The 23,116-nt window shown below is 36.0% G+C and overlaps 1 long non-coding RNA gene across 1 annotated transcript; it reads left to right on the plus strand.

Moving 5' to 3' along the window:
* Positions 1–17,985: 17,985 nt before the first annotated feature.
* LOC124888563 lies at positions 17,986–21,386 on the plus strand. Its single transcript, XR_007047024.1, has 3 exons — positions 17,986–18,321; positions 18,421–18,699; positions 19,049–21,386. It is a non-coding gene; the product is annotated as an uncharacterized LOC124888563 (long non-coding RNA).
* Positions 21,387–23,116: the final 1,730 nt, after the last annotated feature.

The raw sequence follows: 23,116 nt of genomic DNA on the forward strand, positions 1-23,116 counted from the left end.
TGCATGACTAAATATTCAATGGTAGTTGAAACCAAATTTATAGTGGGATTCTGAACATGAAAGGGATACCAAGATTGAAACTGAAATCTGAACATGAAACTAAAAAGCTTAAGGAGAACTGTTACCTTGAGCTTGATCTGAGTTGGCAGGGAAGAGGTGAGGATACTTGGTACGCATGTGTGCTTCTATTTCCCAAGTAGCTCCCTCGATGGATTGATTTTTACAAAGAACTTTGACTAGAGGGACTTTTTTGTTCCATAGTCTACGAGTCAAATAGTCAAGGATTTCGACTAGAATCTCTTTGTAAGAGAGGTTGTTCTAAAAATCTATGCTCTAAATAGGGACTACAACTGCCGGATCACCTATGCACTTCTTGAACAGAGAGACATGGAAAACTGGATGAATTGAGGCTAGATCTGAAGGCAACTCGAGCTCTAGGCTACCTTGCCAAGACGACTGAGAATTTTGAAGGGACCGACATATCGGGTAATAAGCTTTCCCTTCTTGCTTAATCTCTCCACTCCCTTCATGGGAGAGATCGTTAGATAGACAAAATCACCCATCTCAAACTCGAGATCTTTTTTGTGCACATCTATATAAGACTTTTGCTGGGTTTGAGCAGCTCAAAGTCTTTCTCTGATCAACTGGACTTTCTCTAAGGCATCAAATACTAAGTCAGGCTCTATAACCGAGGCCTCACTAACTTCGAACCAACCGATTAGAGATCTTTATCTCCTACCATAGAGAGCTTCGAATAGAGCCATCCAAATACTAGAATGATAGCTATTGTTAAATGCAAACTTAATCAAAGGCAAGTGGTCATCCCAACTACCCTTGAAATCAATTGCACATGCCCTTAGCATATCTTTTAGGGTTTGAATAGCCCTTTCTGCTTGACCATCTGTCTGAGGATGGAAGGTTGTACTGAGATGAACTTGGGTACTAAGACCCTTTTGGAATGCTTTCCAGAAATAAGAGGTTAACTGAGTACCTTTGTCTGAAATAATAGAAAGAGGAACAGTATCCCAATCTGACCAACTCTCTAATGTAGAGATTGGTGTAATCCTCGGCTGAATAAGAGGTATGGACTGAAAGAAAATATGTTGATTTGGTCATCCTGTCTACAATAACCCAAACTGAATCATGTTGATGACGAGTACAAGGAAAACCCATCACGAAGTCCATGTTCACAACATCCCACTTCCAAGTAGGAATACTGAATTCCTGCATGGACCCACTAGCCTTCTAATGCTCTAACTTAACCTGCTGACATGTGAAGCACTTATCCATAAACTCGGTAATATCTCTCTTTATCCCACTCCACCAATAGATTTCCCATAAGTCGCGGTACATCTTTGTCACCCCAGGATGAATAGAGTAGCGTGCACCATGCGGTTCTGCAAGAATTTACTTCCTTAAGTCATCTACACCTGGAATACAGAGACGACCCTAACAATGTAGAACACCATCTTCTCCTTGGGTGAAAACCTCAACTTTTTGATCCTTGACTGAATCTTTCAACTTGACTAAATTGGGGTCTCTATCTTGATTTTCTTTCACCTCAAAAACTAGAGATGATTCTAAACTACTCTGAACCCATATGTCACCCTCTTTTGTATTGACTAACAGAATGCCCAGTCAGGAAAGCTGATGGATTTCCTGAGCTAACTTCTTCTTATTATCTTCAACATGAGCAACACTACCCATAGACAGTCTACTGAGAGCATCGTCCACAATATTGGCCTTGCCTTGATGATAAAGGACACTCATGTCATAATTTTTCAAAAGCACTAACCACCTTCTCTAATCAAGATTGAGATCTTTTTGAGAAAATATATACTGAAGGCTCTTATGATCTGTGAACACATCTACATGAACACCATATAAATAGTGCCTCTAAATCTTCAATGGAAATACTACGGCTTCTAACTCAAGATCATCAGTAGGATAATTCTTCTCATGGGGTTTAAGCTATTTGGAGGTGTAGGCTATCACCTTACCATGCTGCATAAGGACACGATCCAAACCTACTCTGGATGCATCACAATACACTACGAACCCATCTGAACTATCTGGAAGAGCTTGGACTAGAGCTGAGGTGAGTCGAGTCATCAACTCCTAAAAACTTTTTTCCCAAGGATCTGACCACTGAAACTTAACTTTCTTCTGAGTCAATCTACATATAGGGGACGCAATATAAAAAAATCCCTCAACAAACCATCTATACTAGCTATCCAAACCTAAGAAACTCCTGATGTCTGATGGAGAGACAGGGTGAGGCCAGCTTCTTACTGCTTCGGTATTTTAAGTATCTACTCTAATGCCAACACCAGAAATGATATGACCAAGGAATGCTACTGACCTTAGCAAAAACTCGCACTTACTAAATTTGGCAAACAGCTGATGATCTCTGAGAGTCTGAAGTATGATTCTGAGATGGTCTGCATAATCATGCTCACTGTGGGAATAGACCAGAATATCATCTATAAAGACTATGATGAACATGTCCAAACACTGCTTGAACACATGGTTTATCAAGTCCATTAAAGTTGCTGGGGAATTAGTAAGACCAAAGGACATGACTAGGAATTCAAACTGACCATACCGAGTACAAAAGGCTATTTTTGGAATGTCACACTCTCTAACTCTGAGCTGATGATAGCCGGATCTGAGGTCTATCTTAGAGAAATAGCTGGCACCCTAAAGTTTGTCAAACGACTCATCGATTCTGGGAAGAGGATACTTTTTCTTGACAATAACTTTATAGAACTGGTGGTAATCAAGACACATCCTGAGAGAACCATCTTTCTTGCACACGAATTAGATTGGTGCACCCTACGGGGACACACTGAGTTTGATGAATCCCTTATCTAAGAGATTCTTTAACTACTCTTTCAATTCTCTGAATTCTTCTAGAGCCATTCAGTATAGAGTGATAGATATAGGCTGAGTATCTGGAAGAATATCAATACCGAAGTTTATTTCCCTTTCGGGAGAAATTCCTGGAAGATCTTCAGGAAAAATATTTGAATATTCACTCATGACTAGGACTGATTCAAGATTGGGAGTCTTAGAACTGGAATCCTTAACATTAATAAGATGATAGATACATCCTTTAGATATTATTTTCCTTGCTCGAAGGTAGAAAATAAGCTGACTTTTGAAAGCTGAAGTACTACCCCTCCACTCTATGACGGTTTCTTTAGGAAACTTAAACTGGACTATTCTATTTTTGTAGTCGACTGTGGAAAAGAAGGAATGAAGCCAATTCATGTCGAGAATGATATCAAAATCAGTCATCTCTAATTCGACTAAGTCTGCTGAAGTGACTTTCTGAAATATCATAATCGGGCAGTTCCTTATACCCGCCGGGCTATGATAGTTTTACCCACTAGGGTAGAGATTGAAAAGGGCTCTACTAGGATTTTGGGACTGATTCCAATATTGTCTGCTAGATAGGGAGTAACAAACGACAAAGACATTCCTGGATCTAGCAAAGCATAAACATACACATGAAAGATCTGTAATGTACCAGTAACCACATCAAGATAATTTTCCTGATCTTGCTAAGACTGAAGAGCATAAATTCTTTTTGGGTATTGCCCACTAGTAGAACTAGAGGTGGCACCCTACTTGTTTGGGCGATAGGACTGAGCGGGGAAATGGTTCTGCTGACCCTGAGGACCCGGCTGAGGACAATCTCTGACTCTGTGGCCTGGCTTGCCAAACCCGAAACAAATACCACTACCAGATCTGTATATACCCATATAGTGCTTTCCATATATATGGCAAAGAAGATAGGTGCGGGAACTGCTAACACTACCCTGAGACTTACAGCCTGGCGCTCTATCTTTGTTACCATCCCTGAACTTAGGAGCTGGAGCACTAGCTGAAGAAGTAGATGGAACTGATGACTTAGGAAGAAACTGAGAATGGTTTTCTCCTTCTGATTTAGGCTGAGCAAAGTTGAAACTGCCTATCTTTGCTTTCTTATTTTGCTTCTCTCTCATCTTAATCTTTTGATCTTCTATCTGTTGAGCATGAGTCATAAAATTAGATAAAGTCATGTCACTATTCAACATCGCATATCTACACTCGTTGACCATACTTTTATTTACCTCAAAAACAAACTTACTCATGTTAGCCCTGCTGTTTGTAACCACTGAAGGGGCATATCTGGCTAATTGAGTAAACTTAAGAGAATACTCTTTGACCATCATATTATGCTACCTGAGGTAGATAAATTCTAACAACTCAGCCTCTCTCAGCTCTTGAGGAAAGAATCTATCTAAGAATACGGTGACAAACTCCTTCTACTCAATAGGACCTGCATCATCTAGCAGTGTAAGCAACATCCTGTAAATGATATATAGCTAGATCAACACTCTCACTAGAAGTAACCCCTATGATGTCTATAACCTTCTAAACATGATTGATGAATTCTTGAGGAAAGAATCTATCTAAGAATGTGGTGACAAACTCCTTCCACTCAATAGGACCTGCATCATCTAGCAGTGTAAGCAACATCCTGCAAATGATATATAGCTAGCTTAACGCTCTCTTTAGGAGTAACCCCTGTGATGTCTATAACCTTCTGAACATGATTGATGAATTCCTGAGGGTCCTTATCTATCTTAGACCGGAGGAAAGATGGAGGATTCATTCAGATAAAGTTCCAAATCCTGGTTGCAGCTAAATTGGCCACTGGGTTGGCCAGAATAACAGTTGTTCTTTCATTCTAAGCAGCAACTGACTATGCAAGAGTAGTGAATTCAGCTCTGAACTCTGCATGAGAAACATGTTCGCCCAAAGGTACTTCGGGCTGAGGGGTTGACCGATTCCCATTTCTTCTTTTTGGAGGCATGTTCTGTAGAAGGAAGGGAGAAAAGGATTAGACTAAGAGATTGACTTGAGATTATGCTCACAGGCACAACATGAATACTGAAAGAAGGGAAACTATTCCTAAAACACCTTATAGCCTCCTCCAGATAAATGTGGCGCATAACACACCTATGTATAAAATTCTACTAGATGTGGATTTCAGACTTCCTACGACACTATTGAACTTTAGGGTCTGATACCGAGTTTGTAACGCTTTAAATTTGGTACCCATAATGCTACACTATGCTCATGACCCCGAAGGACCATAAGCTAACCCATGACTGATATATGTACCTGCATACTACATAATATATTGTACAATACAAAAAACATGAACTAAAAGGCCATAAGGTTCAAAACTGTACATTAAGATCTAATAAATCATAACATATGGATGGGGTATAATATACCCAAAAAAACTAAAACAACTAACTGAACATGGTAGTCTGAAAAATCTCTAACTGACTGAACTTGTCTGATTAAGGAGTTGATGGGACATGTCCCCAACTTACTCCAACTAATAAGTTAATTAATGAGATAATAAAAGAATAATCATGTCCTCAAAAGACGAGGACTTATTTCTATCTTTGACTGCTGAGACTGGAACGCTACTCGTGCTCTGGAGCTCGTGATTTGGGACCTATGGTATAACATATCATAGAGAAAATGCGTTAGTACTATGAATGTACTGGTATGCCTATGAGGTAAGCTGCATGTATGGGGTTCATATACATTAACGAAACTGGGTAACTGACTATATGAACGTGAGAATACATATATTAATACACAGTAACTATATCTGAGATCATGATAACAAGAATTTACTGATAACTAACATGACTAATGATAGAGTTTTGATAACTGATATAACTGATAACATTAGTGATTATATCTGACATTCCTAAATCTGATGGAACTTGCTGAGTTCTATACTATTTTGACTTGACTGTATCTGATAGTCCTGAATCTGAAGAACTATCTGAGTTTTTTTATTGATACTGATATTGATATTGTGGGAAGTAGTTATGGAACTGACACGCCCCAAATAAAGCATTATAGCTAAATTGGGGTCCAATTTGTGCCTTGATTGGTAGGGTGTCAATACTGCGCCACTGGAAACAATAATTTATGAGTGACCCTCAAATAATAGGTAACTCTAGTAAGAATGGTGGAAACCCTTATATGACAAGTTAAACCACCTCACTTACCCTCATATAGCAGGTTAAGATGTCTCAACCTATGCTGGCTACATAGTTCTGGAACACAAGGATTGCTTCAAAGAATCACACCCTCATATAACAGGTGAGTTCTCATCCTTGGGTTCACTCGGTGCTAATTTCTACTACCATCTGAATAGACACTAAACATGATTAACTGAACTGGCTGGACTAATTTAACGGAGTTCCATTTACTGATAGAATGTTACTGAGGTCTGATAACTCACTGAAATTTACTGAAGTTACTGAGTTTTCCTAAGTCATGAACTAACTGAATTTTACTAAACAAGGCTTGACTGAGAGTATCTTGAAAGCATTATATAGGCTCTAGGTATATATCTACATTGTCGGGTGCAAGTACCCCCAAGACTCAATGGTATGAAATTGACACAGCATGACTTTCTTGAATAAATGTCCAACATCACAATCCCTAATTCATTTAGTAAGACATTTCATTAAACAATTGATATACATAAACTTGTACATAAATGGGGATTTCATACTATCATACTAGTAGGGAACTTTTTCTTCACAAAGGCATTCAATCAAACACATGGTGAGGATGGTACATGTAGATAACATCACACAACAACTAAACATCACAATGCAACTCTAATTTCACCATTCAAGGGTTTAATCATGGATTCACATGAAACTACACCTATAATAATCAATTCCACTTATGATTTATCACTAAACATGGAATAGAATTCAATTGGTCGTTATCAACATGAGCAAAAACAAACCCAATATGAAATTCATAAAAATCTATACACTTGAACTTTGTAAAGAGATTCTTGGGCTTCATGGATGAAAGGATTCCATGAATGAACACTGTGCATACCTGGGTGAGTGATTTCTTAAAGATTTGTGGAGGAAAACTTAAATTTTTATCTTAGAATTAAGAACCTAGGGTTTCTTGTTCTTGGGGATTGATCCTTGAGAGAAACCATATTTTGTTGTTGTAGAAGAATAATGAACTTACGAGCTATGATAGGGTGTAATTAGGGGTTAAATCGGGTGGAAAAACCCAAATACCGTTTTGAAAATAGCTTTAAAATAACTGAATGGGATGTGTGATGGCTCATGCGACAGTTTGTCGCTAGCTTGACAGCCTGTCATTTCGACCGTCATAGGTGGTCCAAGATAGGGACTCACTGCCTAAGTAGCGACAACTTGGGCAAAAATTCACCGCAAGTTCGATGGTCCATCAACCTATCTATCATACCTTATCCAGAAGGTTGCCTCACTACCTTGGTTACAACGGTCAAGACGACGAACCATGGTGACGGTCCATCACTAGGTCGACAGTCCGTCAACCTGGCCATCGCAGCTGGGCGATTCTGACAACTTTGAGTAAAACATCCATAACTTTTTACTCTGATACTGGATTTAGATGAAATTGGTATCGGTGGAAAGCTAATTCAATTTTCCACATGATAAAAGGTGAAATTATTAAAAATTCCATGTGAACAAAATGGGATTTATCTTTCAAAGTCAATTTCTAACATTCCTGATAGAATTTCAAGATAGGAAAAAGTATGGGGTATTACAAAACAAGATAAGGACTCTAGTTTGGTTAAGTTGAAAGAATTAGTCATAGATCAAAAAGTAGAAGTTTTCTCCCAAGAGGGAGATGGTGTGTTACGCTACTAGGGTAGATTGTGTTTGTCGTGTGTTAATGGTTTTGAGATAGCAGACTGTGGTGGAAGCGCATGGTGCACGTTACTCTATTAACCCAGGAGCCACTAAGATGTACCACAATTTGTGGGAAATATATTGGTGGAATGGATTAAAGAGGGATATTGTTGAGTTTGTTGACAAGTGTGCTAATTTTTAATAGGTTAAGGTTGAGCACCAAAAGCCTAGTGGTACCCTGTAGGAGTGTAGTATTCCTACTTGGAAGTGGGAAGAGGTAACCATGGACTTAGTAATAGCGTTACCCCATTTGCGCCGTTAGCATAATTCAATTTGGATTATTATAGATAGAATGACCAAATCACCCTATTTATTGCCAGTTCGTACTTTCTATTCAGCCGAGGATGATACTAAGATTTATATCAGAGATTTAGTCAAATTGCATGGTGTTTCTTTGTCCATCATTTAGATAGGCGTACTCAATTTATCTCTCACTTTTGGAAAGCCTTTCAAAAGAATCTTGGTTCCCAAGTTCATCTTAGTATTGCTTTTAATCCTATGATAGATGGTAAGGTAGAGAGGACTATTCAAACCCGAGAGGACATGTTGAGAGCATGTGTTATTGATTTCAAAGGTAGTTGGTGTGATCATTTGTCATTGATCAAGTTCTCCTACAATATTAATTATCATGCTAGTATCCATATGGCTCATTTTGAGGATCTTCATGAGAGAATATGTAGGTTACCTATTAGTTGGTTTGAGGTAGGTGAGGCTACATTGATAGGGCCAGATGTGGTGTTTAAAGCTATGGAAAAGTTCAATTGAATTGCGAGAGACTTAAGGCAGCTCAGAGTTGTCAGAAATCTTATGCAGATGTGAGGAGAAGGGATCTTGAGTTTGAGGTTGGTGACTTAGTGTATTTAAAGATTTACCCATTAAGGGGGTGAAGAGATATGGCAAAAAAGAGTTAGCATATGAGCTTGAGTTGCCTATAGCTTTGTCATCCGTTTATCTAGTATTTCATGTATCATTTATTAAGAAGTGTATTGGTGATCCAGTTGTTATAGTTTCTTTGGAAAACACCAAAATTTAGGATAGCCTTTCTTATGAAGAAATTCTAGTTGAGATTCTTGATCACCAGATTTATAGACTAAGGAACAAAAAAATTCCCTTGGTTAAAGTTCTTTGGCGGAATCAGTTTATTGAGGGGCCTACTTGGGAAGCAGAAGTGGATATGTGAACCAAGTACCCTCATATTTTCTTCCCAAGATCATACTTAGTTTAAGGTAACAAGTTTTTCTTAGATTATCTCTTGTCCATTCTCAATTCTAGCCATATAATCATTTTTATGTCATTACATGCATACACGAATCAATTTAGTCATATAATTATTCTTTCAGTTATGAATATATAGTATGAAGTCTCAGTCCCTCAGTATTCTTAATTTAGTCAGTCTCATTCGAGGACAAATGTTCCTAAGGGGGAGATATTGTAAGACCACGTAAGATACTAGCTCAATTTTGCTCACTATTGCAAGTCAAGGGGGGTCCAAGACTTAGAAAAATTTCACTAAGTGTTAGGACTTTGTCATTTCTAAAGCCCATAAACTTTAATGATTTTATTTTTGACCTTCGCGACATCGAAAAGTTAATTTTAAAGTTGATTCATGGTAGGGGTATTCAACAGTACAACTCGGGTGAGTTTTTGAATTTTTGGACGAGTGTAAGGGTGTGTTAGGATTTACAAAACATTGGCATCACGCAGTTAGCCTATGGAGCATGCCCCAGTCCAATGGTATAGGTGCCCGCGACAAAGGCCATAGTGCGTGGTACAGTCTAGCAGACCAGAGCCCGCGACACATACTCTATCGCGCCCCCTTGTTTTTCCATCTTCTATTTCTATTGTTTCAAGGGTATTTAGTTCTTTTACCTTCTCCCACTTAGTCCATAACACAGGATTGAGGGTCCCAAAAGGCAAAATTGATCATTCTTTTCACAAATTCTTTCAAAGAAAGTAATCCTCAATCAAGAACAAACTCTAGCCTCTTCAAAATTCAAGTTTAAGCTTAAAGAATGCAACAAAGAAATTTTTCTAATTCATGAATTAAGGTATAGGGGTTACGAACAAGGGTTTCCTTTCACCCTTGTGCCCAAATTACATGTTTTTAAGATTTAATTCACTTGTTTTGAAATAGCATTCATACCCAAATATATATATTGCTAAAGCATGTGATTTGATGATATTTAAAGCTTTTAGAACATCAATAAGTGCTTATGTTTATGCTTTTAACTTACATGATTTATGTTATGAATAAGATTGCACTACCTTGACTTGTTATTGTTCAAGTATTTCTAGATTGTCATTGAGCATGAAGTTTTATTGTGATTTGATATGAGCTTAAACTATGGCTTTTAAGTCCTAAGTTTGAGCATTGAGACTTTAAGAAGATTATTCTTTTAAGTATTCTATGATAAGCTTATTTCAAGATTTAAGCAAGAATTGATCTTTTGATCCTCGTCTAAAAGTTGGCATCCACATTTATTCATTTTGATTAATTTAAATCCAAGAGAAGCATAACTGGTTTTCATTATAAACCCTTTTGCTATTTTAAGGTAGATATCCTAAAAATCGAGCATATAAGTAATATGGGAGTAGTATTTAGCACCGAGTTGGGTGTGAGGGCAAGGTCACATACCCTAGAACTGTGTATCATCGTAGGTTCAAATTCCAATATGGGTCTAGTATAGTGATCACTCTAGTTTAGGTTCTATTCCAATGGAAATCATAGAACAACTCTACCAAAGTGGGTGCGAGACATTGGACTCCATGAAATCTCACATGGTTTATGTCAGTTAGAAGAACCGCCCAAAATAAAGATTAAAAGTATAGCATTTAGGACTAAGTGTTATGACTCACAAGATTTATACAGTATGTTTTATTATTCATGATTTATTATTTTCAGCTTTCAGTTATTCAAGCTCAAGGTGAGTCATTTACACTTGGCATGCATAGTTTAAAAGTTTATACGAATATTGAGTTACTATTTTACTTATGCATTAACCCTCACATACTCAGTACATTCTAGAAGTAATGATCTACATATATTTCTATGTGCTACATTGTCTTATAATATAGAACTTGGTGCTCAATTCCAGCTGTGTGATTGATTTAGTGCATCTCAACCTATATCCCAGCTCTTGGTGAGTTCTCGTAGCTCAAGGGCCCATTCTACCAGATTTGTTATTAATGAAGTACTCGAGTTATTTGATTTCATTTTAAGAATGGTCAGCTGGGGCTTGTCATAGTGGATCTCTCGTTAGAAGTAGAGGCTTGTACGACTGTTTTCTATTTTGGATTCAAGCTATTGGTTTTAAAGATTTCAAAGTTTAACTTTCAGTTAAGACATTAAATTCTGTTATTTTGAGATTTCATATGTCAAATTTACCTTTATTATGAGTTCCAAAGTTGCTAGAAGGCTTAAACGGTTAGCTTTGGACTACTTGTAGTTTTGAGCACCATGTGACGTCTAGGGTGTATTCTCGGGGCGTTAAAGAAAACAACCTTGCAGACCCTTTTACAGAAGTTCTACTACGAAAACCTTTTGATAGGCATGTAGAAGTATTGGGTGTTAGAGTTGTATGTGCATGTTTATTAGTCTAAGTGGGAGATTATTAAGATATCCTATAAACAATACGTTTAGATATAGTATTCTTTATTGAACAATTATTTATTTGTTTAATTAATTCAATAAAGGGTTACATTAAATGGGTCATTTTATCATACATGTGTCCTCAACTTATATATTAGATGATTTGGTCTGAAGTGTATGAGCTTATACACAGAAGATCAAATCATCGGTTCTTATATGTTAAATTATTGTTCATAATTGTTATAGTTTGTGACCCAAATTCTGTTTGATCTGGCCCTAAAAATTTTGTGGTGCAACCCATGGTTGTGATTATTTATAGGTTCTATGGTGGTAGCGTAGGGATCTGGCTGAGCCCACCACTGATCACGTTAGGAGTATGGGAGATTTGTTTGTTTTTGCTCCTAAATATACTGGTACGCACGTATTATATAAGTGTAATTAGTGGTTCATTTTTGGATGTTCAAAAAATACGTAATTCTCCTCATTGTATTCTCCATCCATCATATTAAAATTTCTCTGCCTCCGGCTATGGTTTTTTTTTGCAAGGGTTTCCACATAAATCTGTGTGTTCATCTTGTTTTTCTTTTGCTTGTGGTATTACTTATTCTGTCCGATTATAACAAACTGGTATCAGATAGATTAATTGTTTTCTGGGGAATGTCAACCATGAAGTATGATATTCCATTGTTGGACTGTAACATCAGACTTTCATTATGACAAGTTAAGAAGCGGTGTTTCCTTACGCAGATAGATTTGGATGATGCTCTATTTGGGTTAGATAAGATGCCCTCATCATGAATAGAAGAGGATTAATGATGTAAAGATCGAAAGGCTCTATCTTAGATCCATCTTCATTTATCCAATTAGATTTTACAGGATGTTCTGAAAGAGACCACTGTCATTGCGTTGTGGTTGAAACTGGAATCGTTATGTATGAAAAAAATCCTAACTAGTAAGTTGCATCTCAAACAATGACTTTACTCCTATCACATGTCTAAGGGTGTGTCCTTGGAGGATCACCTATTTGTCTTTTATGAAATCATCTCTGATTTAAGGACTCTGGAGGTAAAGTACGATAATAAAGATCTAGGGTTGATTCTATTGTCTTTGTTGCCTGCATCATACTCAAACTTTAGGGATATAATTTTATATAGTGGTGATACCCTAACCTTAGATGAAGTCTATGATGCATTTTTTCTCTAAGGAAAAAATGAAGCATCTTATGAATTGGTCGGTGACTCAAGAGGTTGGTCTTATTGTTTGAGGAAGGACATATGAGAGGAATTTTGGAGGTGATGATAGAAATTGATCGAAATCCATAAAATAAACAAAACCTATAACTACTATAAGAAGAGGGGTATATCAAATCTGAATGTTATAAGTTATAAAATAGAAAACAAAAGAAAGGTTAAAAATAGAAAGGAAACCAACCAGAGAAGTCTGGTGAAGCAAGTTTTGTTAAAGATGGCGGTAGTGATGGAGAAATCTTTGTAGTTTCTGATGATAAACCCAAACCCTATGAGGATTGGATTCTTGATTCATCTTGCACGTTTCATATGTGTCGCAATCGTGATTGGTTAACAACAAATGATATAGTTCTAAAGGTGTTGTGTTAGTGGGAAATAACTTTCCTTATAAGATATCTAGTATTGGAACAATCAAGATTAAGATGTTTGATAAGATTGTGAGGACACTTAGTGATGTGTAATATGTCCCAAACCTGAAGAGAAATCTTATTTCCTTGAGTACCCTTGATTCGAGCGGATATAAGTACACTGGTGAACGTGGAGTCCTGAAGGTTTCCAAAGGTTCCCTTGTTGTGATGAAAGGCCAAAGAAATACTGCTAATTTGTATGTCTTGCAAGGCTATACGATTATAGGTAATGATGCTATTTCTACTTTCTCTCTATCAGATAGTGATGTTGCTAAACTTTTGCCTAGGCGTTTGGGACATATGAGTGAAAATGTGATGGCTGAACTAAGTAGGAGAGGACTTCTTGATGGCCAAAGTATTACCAAATTGGAGTTCTATAAGCACTGTGTTTTGGGAAAAGGGAGAGAGTAAGATTTATTAAAGGTATCCACTCAACTAAAGGCATACTTGATCACTTTTATTTTTATCTCTGGACATTCATTCTGATCTCTGAGGTCCTTCTAGATTACCTTCAAGAGGAGTTGCTAATTACATGTTGGATATAATTGATGACTATTTCAGAAAAGTTTGGGTGTTCTTCCTGAAGCAAAAAAATGATGTGTTGCCTACTTTCAAGAAGTGAAAGATAATAATTGAAAATTAAACAGGGAAGAAGGAAAAACAACTTCGAACTGATAATGGTTTATAATTCTGTTCTAATGAATTTAATGTTTTTTGCAAGTCAGAAGGAATCGTGAGGCACTTAACAGTTTGTAATACTCTGCAGCAGAATGGTGTAGCCGAACGAATGAATAGGACTATAATAGAGAAGGTGTTTTGTATTCTCCCTAATGCTAGTTCACAAAAATCTTTTTGGGCTAAATCTTCTTCCATAGTTTATCTTCTTATTAATCGCTCTCCTTCAGTTGTGATTGATAAAAAGACTCCACGGGAGGCATGGTCCAGTACTCCTACCAGTTATTCTAATTTAGGGATATTTGGATGTCCTACTTATGCTCATATTGATAATGGAAAGTTTGAACCTAGATCTATCAAGTGCATATTTATGGGTTGTAAGTCTAGTGCTAAAGCATATAAGCTTTGGTGTCCAGAAAAGAGAAAAGTTATAGTTAGCAGGATTATAAGTCTGGTGCTAAAGCATATAAGCTTCGTCCTTATATGAGCTTAGTGACATGAATCGTCAAGCACCCACGTTGAATTGAATATTGGAGAAGAGTCCACACCAATGACTACTTCTCATTCTAGCCTGGAGATTCAGAGTGATACTATTTCTTCTTCACTACTAGTGGCACCATAATATTCTATTGCTAAAGATAGTCCTAGGAGAGATATTAGACCTCCTCAGAAGTATACAGAAGCTGATTTAGTTGTTTATTCATTAAATATAGCAGAAGGCATTGATTCCTATGAAGAACCTTCTTCTTACTTAGAGGCAGTTAGTTGTGATGATTCCGACCGATGGATGATTGCTATGCAGGAAGAAATGGAATCACTTCACAAGAATGGCATATTGGATTTGGTGAAATAGCCTAAAGATAAGAAAGTTGTCCGTTTCAAGTGAGTATATAACAAGAAAGAAGGAACATTGAGAGTTGAAAATGTTAGGTCCAAAGCAAGACTAGTTACTAAAGGTTACAGTCAGGTTCCAGGTGTTGACTTCAGAGATGTGTTTTCTCCAGTTGTAAATCATAGCTTGATTTGAGCCTTACTTGGTATTGTGGCTATGCACAATCTTGATTTTGAGCAATTGGATGTCAAGACTGCATTTTTACATAGAGAATATGAGGATGATATTTATATGCCACAACCAGAGGGTTTTGTAGTCTCAGGAATGGAGGTCTATGTATGCTTACTGAAAAAATCTCTTTATGGCTTAAAACAGTCGCCATACAGTGGTATAAGAGGTTTGACTATTTTATGACTTCTCATATGTTTAGGGGGAGAAGTTATGATAGTTGTATCTATTTCAAGGAGGTAAGTGATGGTTCATTCATATATCTTCTCTTATATATTGATGATATGTTGATTGCCGCAAAGGATATGAGAGAGATAAGACAAGTCAAAACCTGTTAGTACTCCATTAGCAGCATATTTTAAACTCTCGACAACGTTATCTCCAAACACAGATGAAGAGCTTGACTATATGCCTCGAGTTCCATACTCTAGTGTTGTTGGGTCTCTTATGTATGTTATGGTTGTTCCTGACTATATTTATCATTTGTAGTCAGTGCAGTTAGAAGATACATGGCAAATCCATGTAAAGAACATTGGAAAGTAGTTTAGGGAATATTTAGATACTTTCATGGATTTACTAATATATATTTGCAGTTTGGGCCAAATAGAGATTGAATAATAGGATATGTTGATTCAGATTTCGCAAGAGACCTTGATAAAAGGAGGTCCCTTATAGGCTATGTTTTATCATTGGTTGTTGTGCTATCATTCGAAAAGCTACTTTACAAACTACGGTTGCTTTGTCAACTACTGAGGCAGAGTACATAGCTATTACTGAGGCTTGCAAGGAAGATATTTGGTTGAAGGGTCTGTTTGGAGAACTTAGCAAAGACTTACAAATTACTGTGGTCTTTTGCTATAGTCAGAGTGTTATCTTCCTTACAAAAGATCTGATGTTTCACGAGAGAACAAAGCACATCAATGTTCGATATAATTTTGTGTGTGAAATTATTTCTTGTGGTGATATTGTGGTAAGCAAGAATAGTACCCATGATAACCCTATTGATATGATGACCAAGACACTACCAAGTGCCAAGTTTGAGCATTTCTTGGACTTGGTTGGTGTCATCAGTTAAGATATGCTCTTAGGGGCTTTTGTGGAAGAGATGGACAGTTTTCTTGAAATGGATTTGAATTCTGAAATAGAATTCATATCAAGGTGGAGATTGTTAGAGTTTGTGACCCAAGTTCAGTTTGATCCTGCCCTGAAAAGTTCGCGGTGCGACCCATGTTTGTGTTTATGGGCCTAGGATTTATTTGTATGCACATATTATATAAGTGCAATTAGTGGGTCATTTTTTGATGTTTAGAAAATACGTCATTCTCCTCATTGTATTCTCCATTCATTATAGTGAAATTTCTCTACTTTTTCCCATGGTTTTTCCCGCAAAGGTTTTCTCGTAAATCTGTGTGTTCATCTTATTTTCTTTTGCTTATGGTATTGCTTATTCTGTCCGATTATAACAATAATCATAGATGAAAATTTGGACAACCCACCAGAATGATTGTAGTACGAGATTAAAAGTAATTTGTCTTGATTACCAGAATAATATAGTTCTAACTTCTCATTCTAGTGTATTTTGTATGTATTGAACAAGATCAACTAGAGATAGTTGTTTCTGATTGACTAATAAAAACATATTCTCTAAGCTATTAAATATACTTATATTCTCAATTTTGATATAACTATTATAATTTGTATATATTATTTATCATATGATTTATTAAAATGTAAGATTATGAGATGGGTCAATATTCCTAGAAAATTGGATGATAATAATATATATTGGTGAAATAATAAGGTAGTTGATGAAATTCATCTCGATATAGAGATTGATGATACATCTTTTATGAAAAGCTTATAAGTTTTTATGCGTAAACCCGGTAGATGAATTGGTGAATCCAACATATGAAATAAGTTAAACAACGCACTAAAATCATTATATTAAATTCATCAGTAATTTAATTTATTGATTAGTATCTGTAATATTAAATGGGGAATTAGATAAGTTTCTAATGAATAATTTTGAAATAAAAATAGAGGAGTGTAATTATGAATTTTTAGTGGGATGATTTGTAATTTATTATGGTAAGAATAATTTGGGAGGGGGAGAAGAAACATATTTTTTGTCCAAGAGAAACAGAGGTTCTTCTAACCTAGAAAGACCATTCAGTTTTCTATTCATTTTTTGCCCAGTCAAACATTGAGAGAGTTCAGTTGTGAATTTGGAATCATTGTAGGGGACCGTACAACTAAAGACGGACTTGCTTCAAAATATTTACTCGCACTTCAAGAGGTATTTCTTGGTTAATTTTTAACACACTTTGTGTGAACTACGTGTTTATGTTTGTTGTCTATAATTCATGTAAACAGTGTGATTCTGGTATAATTCCGTTGTGTACTATTTTCTAACAATTCATAGTGAAATGAATATACCACATCAATTCGTTATATATGGATGATGAGATTGCACTACTACAGAGCCAGCTTCATATCACCGATTTCGAGGCCTGAGTATTAAGAAATCCTTGATTGAGAGCACTACCCTCGAATGTGCCCTACCTACCGTGAATTTGAATGAGTCAGACTCCAATGCGGGCACCAGACACTGGATACAAAACCAAAAAAAAAAAATTCTCTAAGCATCAATATATAACTAGTAACTTAAATATTCAATTGAAAGATCATCCTCAATCGTTCAACGGCGGATGAGTTATGATACTCCAAAGAAATTCCACGAAAGTTCTATCATCCACTTAGTAGACTTAAAATTAGTTCTGCTCCCGAAAATGTATAATCTCTAATCTCCAAAGAATGTATCAGTTCATCTTCAACGTGAAAGTTAGTTCAAATGGGTCGAAGCAAGAGGCCGAGTTTACCAAGTCCTTGTAAGGAATGAAGAATATCAAATTATTCTTGGAGGAGGTGGAGTAGATGGCTCTCTGTGATGAAACTACTTGACCAGTAACCTACGCTCGCAGTCCTACAGAAGCGTACTTTCAAACATATGATGATGGTCCACATACTTTCTTTAACGCAAGTAAAAGACACTTTTGCAAAGTCACAAGAAGCATACTTTCAAACATATGATGATTGTCCACATACTTTCTTTATCGCAAGTAAAAGACACTTCTGCCAAGTCAAATTACAAATAACTTCTCTTTGTTAGAAGATATATCGAAGCACGATATAATGGTACAGAAACATATCTGGAAGTACAGTTATTCTTCAAGAATAAGCAGATAATTCTATGGTTTGTCTGGCTTCATTCCCTTCATCTTTAGGAATGTAAATGCAAAGCTTAGCTAGTCACGTGAAGTAAATCAGTCAACTTCGTTGAACCAGGGGCAAGAGAATAAATTAGACCTTGGTGTATGTGTCTAACAATAAAAGAACCTTCAGGCACATCTGAAATACACAAAAAAACACAATTCGTTCAAAAAACTACATATGAAGAAAGAACGCAACTAGAATAGGACAAAGAGTAAGCAATAACCGGCACATACAACTTGGAAGAGAAGGATCTGGATCCAAAGGGTCAAATTTGGTAAGACCATCAGATTGGTATAATTAAAACTGTTCATCAATAGCAGTGTGATTGTACTTATTTAGGCGCTTATTTTGGTGTACTTCTTCCCAAACACAGTGCCAGGTATAATGATTTGAGAAGGCATACTCAAAGCCAGTTTGCCAAACAAAATGATCAATTATCAACATTGGATCGGTTGAGAGCCTCACTTTGCTATCTAGCCAAATAGAGTACCTAAAAATTGCCGCAAGAGGAGGACAAATTAATCCTCAGTTGGAGCCAGATAGACTAAGAATAAAAGTCCAGCTAGGGATATGAAAAATCACCTAGAAGAAGGAAAGAGGCAACGTGTCAAAATCTTTGGTACTTTCCCCTTTCTACTCATATCTATGTATGGTAAGTTCTTGATGACAACTAATTTCTACAATCCAACAAATCCACCATCATCAGGTGTGTTTCTTTCTTTTGAGAGTGTCGAAAGAGTTCCCTCATCAACAAACATAACAAAACACACGTTTTTCTTTGAATACTCACTGATCTGAAAAGGTAATGATTAATCAAACGTAAGCACATGTTGCTATATCCTTACATACTCTTCTGCTTTCCAAAGATACCATCTGACAAATCAGTAGAATTTTATTAGAGAAAACTGATGTATCCAGGATACATGTTTTAAAAAGTCTTTGATCTTCACGGAGTTATTCAACATTTCTGATATAAGTTTTTTATGCAACTGCCATTTCAGAGAACAGAGAACAACAAATGGGGTTGAAACAGCAAGGTCGTTAGAATGGGAATGAGGAGAAAAGGAATCTATCGTCCTTCCAGGTGGTTTAATAACTTTGAAAGGAATCTATTTTGCTACAATGTCGTTATTAGTAATTATCTATGATCGAGGCTGCACTAATTCTTGTTACAATGTCGTAAATTATCCATTTTGACCACACAAGTATAACTTATCTTCCCAATATCTACTTACTGGAAACTCTCTTATTAATAAGCTCAAACAAAAGTTACACGGGCAATATAATAGCAACCCTTATGCTGCCTACAGGGTTTCTTTGTTGAGCGTTCAGGGAGATCACGCACAGTAAAATCTTCTCGTGTTTCTCTCCAAGGCAACATGCCATGTTTCATTTTAACTGCAAAGCACAATGGGAAACATGTCTTTGAATAACATCTAAACTTAGAAATGACTATCGAGACAAAGGACTCTACTATTATCTAGCAACCTTTACATTCAAGTCATTACTATGTTCAAGACCTACTCGATTAGCCAATAATTCAACTTTGATCAACTTATAGTCTCTTGGACTCATAGGATGGTGGTGTATTTATACAAGAGGTGGCATAGTCGTTTCTTGGTGTTGAGATCAAGAAGAAGAAAGTGTTAAATCATGTCTTGATAAGAATCAAGGATAATATAGGTGGGCAGAAGGTGATGGCCTTCGAGATTAGTGGTGATGGTACCTTGCGGTACCAATAGAGGTTATGTGTTCCTGATGTAAATCGGTTGCGAGAGAGAATCTTGGCTTAGGTTCGTAAGTCGTATTGTGTTGTTCATCCTGGTTAGACGAAAATGCATCATGACCTTAAGAAGATGTATTGGTGGAACAATATAAAGCGGGATATGGCTAGTTTTATGGCGAAATGCATGGTGTGCCAATAAGTGAAAGTTGAGCACATGAGGCCCGGAGGATTGTTTTAAGAGATTGGGTTGCCTATGTGGAAGTGATAAGTGATCAATATAGATTGTCTTACTGATCTTCCTCGATCTAGAAATCAATTTGATTTAGTTTGGGTCATCATGGATAGGATGACAAAGTAGACTCACTTTTTGCCAGTGAGGACTAATTTCTCAGCTGAGGATTATGCAAGATTATATCTCCATGAGATTATGAAGTTGCATGGGGTACCAGTTTCTATCATCTCATATCATGATACACAATTTTCATCTCACTTTTGGTGTTTATTTCAAAAAGGTTTAGGGACCAAGATGAGTCTTAGTACTACTTTTCACCTGCAGTTGGATGGGCAAACAGAAAAACTATTTAGACATTGGAGGATATGCTTCGGTCTTGCGTGATTGACTATGGTGGTAGTTGGGTTGAGCATTTGCCTCATATAGACTTTGACTGTAATAATAGCTACCACTTTAGCATTAGGATGGCTCTGTTTGAAGCTTTATATAGTAAGAGGTGTGGGTTTCCTATTGGGTGGTTCGAGGTTGGTGAGGCAGAGATGTTTGACCTAGATTTGGTTCACCAAGCCGTAGAGAAGGTGAAGGTAATTCAGGATAGACTCAAGGCTGCCTAAAGTCATTAAAAGTCCTATGCGGGATAGACATACATGTTTTAGTTATACAGCATTATACCTTGTACTTCCTAACTCTTAACTAACTTGACTTTACATCATTATGTTATGTCACCGCCTCCTCTTACCATAATCAGTTCTTGTCACTAACTTTTTGAAAAATTATCCCATATTCTAACACACATAAAACCTAATTCTTTCTTTTTATTGTAATTAGGCTAAATCACTAGATTATTAGATCGCAAAATCTCTTTGTCACCTATATTCATATAATTCACAGTACAATCCATCATGGAGTCATGTAAACATAAACGTTCAGCATCGGTTCATAAATCAACATATTAACACACAATTAGATCTTTATTGTATTAAATTCATGTTTTATCCATCCAAACTCCATACTCATATCCCTAAGCATGATTTCTTCTGTCAAATCTACATTATGGATACAATTACTAACCACGGTCAACTACTCATAAACCTTAACCTACCTGGCTCCAAGTTGGTGCAACAAATAAGTTATATCATGGATGATATTCCTTCTTCTTCTTCTTCTTCTTCTTCTTCTTCTTCACATTTTTAGAGTCTAAATCATCTAATAAGCAATAATTAGAATAGTAACTAATAAACAACTCTTCAAACAAATACCTTGAGAATTCAAACCCACTAATTTTAATTTACGGCCTACAAATTTATCTAAGGATCAATTGATTATCAACCTAGTTATATCAAGCGTAACCCAACTCCATTAATGGAGTTTTGAAGTTACAGTTCCCACCCTTATTAAATATAAGATCTCCAAATATCAACTTTTACATTTTTGAACCTTAATTTCACACTAGAAAGAGTTAATCCATAAACTAAAATCAATTCTAGGTGAAAATACATATGCTTATAGGGTTTTTCCACAATTTCATGAACCTAGGATTCTAAACCCAAGAATTTGACCATATATTCTCCATTCTAGTGATTCTAAAACATAAATGGATTAATCAATGTTAAAAAAATGCAAAGATCTTACCTCAATGCAGGATTTCAGTCAAACAAAGAGAAAATCGCCCCTCTAAGGCTGACGTATGAAATTTTTGAATTTAGGGGCGGAAACCCATCAAGATAATGTTACAAACTGTTGTTGCATCGCTATAGCGATGAGCATGTCTCTATAGCGACATGAACTCGCCATGGCTCCCTCAACTTTTCAGCACGAACAAACTTCTGTAAAGCAATCATAACTTCTTACTTAGGAAGCATATTAACAAATGGTTGATTGCATTGGAAAGAAGATTTAGAGAAATTTATTCCGATGGTTATTGAGCCCCCTAAATCTTTATATTCCAAGACAATTAGGCATGTGAAGTTAAACCTAGTTCAAAGTTAGTCCAAAACTAAATCGGTAAAGACATTTCCATATTAACTTTGTGCTAGGGGTAAAGAATTTATCCCACCACATAAAACGAATGATATTTATCTACCTGTACCACAGATATTTACAGTAACGACGGACGAATCGGTACAACAAGTACAATGGTGGTGGGTCTACAACCGGTCCTATCCCATTATTCTTATATGGATACTTTCTCTTGGATTTTCTCCTTCATTGCTTAGTATGCATGTACCGGTTTAGATTAGATTATGGGAATTTCTATTAATTCTTTTTTGTATTAGTTTTATCTATTAAATGTACTTAATAAGAATTCTATTTGTGATTAAAGGATTTTTCTTCTTTTCAAGATCATTTTATTTAACTTCCACTTTCATTAAATTGTTGGGTAGTAAGGGTTCTATTAATTAGATTTGAGTCTGGTAGGTGAGAGCACGATCCAAGAGTTGGATTGTGACAGGATTTCAAAGATCATTAAATTTTAAAATTCATTGCTTAGCGCTATTGTACCAATTTTGATTAGGTTATGGGAAATCACTATTAATTCTTTTTCATATTATTTTTATCTTTTAAAAGTACTGAATAAGAGTTCTATTTGTGATTAAGGGATTTTTCTTCTTTTAACTATCATTTTATTTAACTTTTGTATTCATTGAATGATTGGATAGTAAGAGTTCTCCAAATTAAGGTTGAGTCTGGTAGATGCCTGTACGATTCGTGAGTTGGCTCATGACAGGATTTTAAATATCATTAAATTTTTAAAATTCATGCATAACATAACTATTTAAAATAATTCGTTGAATTTCATATAATTTCTTCATTTTCATTGTTGTGAAATAAAGAGAACGATTTGTTTTAACTTTATATTTCATGCGTTTAAAGGTATCTTTTGGAATTATATTTATTTAAAAATTATTTAAAGGGATAAACAATTTTTTGCCTTCTAAAAATATGTTATTATCTTTTTGTACTGTAGAAAATAATTTGAATCTTCTGCTTATTCTTTGAGATTACACATTTGTTATAAAGTAATATTATTTAATCTGCATCATACATAAGTTCATCATTTACAACATCAATTAGGACAATAAAAATTTAAATATATATATTCATATTCAT

The sequence above is a fragment of the Capsicum annuum genome, chromosome 11 (genome assembly GCF_002878395.1).
Source record: "Capsicum annuum cultivar UCD-10X-F1 chromosome 11, UCD10Xv1.1, whole genome shotgun sequence".
NCBI classification, from domain to species: domain Eukaryota; kingdom Viridiplantae; phylum Streptophyta; class Magnoliopsida; order Solanales; family Solanaceae; genus Capsicum; species Capsicum annuum.